Source organism: Marmota marmota, unplaced genomic scaffold, assembly GCF_001458135.2.
Source record: "Marmota marmota marmota unplaced genomic scaffold, marMar, whole genome shotgun sequence".
Lineage (NCBI taxonomy): Eukaryota > Metazoa > Chordata > Mammalia > Rodentia > Sciuridae > Marmota > Marmota marmota.
This window is the reverse complement of record NW_026000250.1, coordinates 986,825-990,131: the sequence shown is the minus strand read 5'-3', so window position 1 is coordinate 990,131 and position 3,307 is coordinate 986,825.

Here is a 3,307-nt window from a genome sequence, read left to right as displayed (position 1 = left end):
TATTGGACAACCTAAGGCAGGCACAGTCCCTAAGCCACATGCTTGTTGTTTAAACAGAGAGAGGGAGATGTTGAGAGCCACAGCCGAAGGGGCCCCAGCAAATTTCCAGCTGATGATTGGCTCACAGCAGCCCCAGCAAACTTCCAGCTGCCAGCTGATTGGCTCCTCTGCCGTGATGCTCATTGGGCTGTTTCCCCGCCCTTTCAGACCATGGAGCTGCTCATTGGGGGACTCTTTTGGCTCCGCCCACATGACCCAGCCAATTGGCCTCAAGAGCAGGAGGAGTGGGGGGTTGAGAGGCTTGTGGGAAGCCAGTGGTGGCAGTTGGGCTCTGAGGGAATTCCTGAAGAGCTCGTGTGGTGTGGCGTGTGTGTTCTAAAAATAAAGTTCGTTTCTGCTTGATAAGTGGCTCGTGAATTGTGCCCAGCCAGACTGCGGCACTCATGTTAGCCAGGACAGAGAGAAAGAGAGATTGCTGGATAGAAGCTCAGCCTTTTTCAGGGCACAATTCTAGTCACTTCCTTCCTACAACTGTGTCCCCCTTTCCAGTAGTCAATTCAGGATCATCATATTAATCCACTAAAGTGGTCAGAGCCCTCATGATCTGATCCTTTCTCTAAAACCTCACCTCTAAACAGAAGAACATGTGGGAGATGCCAGATACAAATCATAATATACTGTCTTTAACCACCCCCCCAAAAAATCCATGCCCATCTTTCAATGAAAAATATATTCAGTCAATCTCAGAGTCCTCTTGGTCAATAGTTTATGCATTGCTCAAACCCCAATTGCAAAATCTGCACAAAAACTCAAGGGAAACTCTTAGTTGTAGCCTCCTATAAAAACTAAAAGGTAAATCACACAATTCTTATAGTTAATGGTACAGAGTAAACATTTCCATTATGAAAGGGAGAGATAGGACCATAGGAAGAAGGAATGGAGCCAAAGCAAGACCAAAATCTAAATTTTGTTATCTGGGACACAGTGTGCAAGATGTGATCACCAAAGTGTTTAAGGAGCCCAACACCTATGGGTTCTGGTTGAAGTTCACCTGGCCCCTTCCTTGTGTTGCCTGTTCTCACTACCTAATTTTTTTTCTTGGCAGACATTTCATATTCTTGGCATCTCTAACTTCTTGGGGTCTCTATTGCAGCTTCAGTTTCACACTTCCAGCTTCATTGCCTTCTCGTAGGTTACCTGAAGGTATTTCAACTCTGACTTATATTGTGAGGCCTCTTATTCCTTCTTTTGAAATCAGAATCCATGCTCACTCCTTTGTAAAAATTTACAAGCTAATAACCAAATTCTCATTAAAATGTGATGGACATAGAATACATAACAATTTTGAAAAAGAAGAACAAATATGAAAGACTGAACTCTTCCTGATTTCTTAACCACAATGTTATGGTAATTAAAATAGTGTGGTACCAGAATAAAGGTAGACATTATCAAGAAATAGAATTGTGAGTCCAGAAATAAATCCATACATTTATGATCAATTGATGTTTGACAAATGTTCTTGTATTGTTAGATATGAGATATCCCCTAAAATGCCCTGAGTAAAGCAAGGCAAAAATGTTCAGATATGGAATGTTTAGATTATGGGAGCTATAACCCAATCAGTGTATTGATCCATTGGATTAATTGTATAGGAACTATAGCTAGGTAATATGTATCTGAAGGATTTAGAACCCTGGGGATGTGATTTGAGGGTTGATGGCCAATCATGGACTGAACCACTGAAAGTGGGAGCCAAATAAACCCTTCCTTCTCTAAGTTGTTCTTGCAAGGTATTTTGGGTCATAGAGATCAAGGCTGAATACAACAAGTTCTAAAACAATTCTAGAGGTAAAGAATAACCTTTAAAATAAATTTCACTGAAATAATTGGATATCCACATGCAAAAACTTAAGTTGCATAGCAAAACAAGAAAATAATATATTTTAAGATGAGGAAATATCTGAATAGATAGTACTTCAAAAAATATATACAAGGGCTGGGGATATAGCTCAGTTGGTAGAGTGCTTGCCTAGCATGCACAAGGCCCTGGGTTCAATCCCCAGCACCACAAAAACAAAACAAAAACCTTTGGGCTGGGGATGTGGCTCAAGAGGTAGCACGCTCGCCTGGCATGCATGCGGCCCGGGTTCGATCTTCAGCACCACATACAAAGATGTTGTGTCAGCCGAAAACCAAAAAATAAATATTAAAAAATTCTCTCTCTCTTTCTCTCTCTCTCTCTCTCTCTCTCTCTCTCTCTCAAAAAAATATACACAAAAGACTTATTAAGTTATAACAAAAATTGTGCTCAGCATTTTTAGACATTAGAAAAATCTAATTAAACCACAATAAGATCCCCCTTCAAAATATTTTGATGTTTATAATAAAAAGACATATAATCAGTCAAATAGGATGAGAAAAAGTGATATATATATACATATATACACATATTTATATACATATACACATATTGCTGTTGTAAATGTAAATAAAAAAGAATATAATTGAAAACACATGGTAAGTCTTTAAAACATTAAACATAATGTTATTATATGGCACAACAATGTTTCTAGGTATATGCTACCAAATAGAAAACATAAGATAATGCAAAATTACATAAACAAATATTCAAACTAAGCTTTACTCATAATAGCAAAATAGTAAAAATAACACAAACTATGGTTTATAAAAAGAATATGGTATGTTCACACAATGAGATATCATCCAATCATAAAAACAGAAGTACAGATATATGTTACAACACAAATCTTTAAAATGTTATGTTAAGAGAAATAAACTGATATAGAAGACTGAATTTTGGAAGCTTGTATTTATATGAAATGTCTAGAATATTAGTACTTGACAGAATGATTGAAGTAGAATAAGAAATGACTACTACTGTTTTTTATTTATTTACAGGGTGATTACAAGTTGTGCATTTAGTTAAACCCAATGAATGGTACACTTTCGTATGGGGATATAATTGATGTAGGTATTATCTAAATTTAAAAAGAAAAAAGCTCATTATTTATCTATAGCAATCAGGAAATTGTGGTAGTGTTTTCTCCACACTAGTGGCCTCAACCTCTAATAATGACCATTTTACTCTCAACTTCTGTGCAATGAAATATTTTAGAGTACAAATAAGAATGAGATGATACAGTATTCACCTTTCTGTGTGCAACTTATTTCACCTAATATAATGTTATTCATTCCCCTACATCTTGTTTCAAATGACATATTTTATTCAATTTTATGGCCAAATAGTAATATTAGTAATATATATATATATATATATATATATATA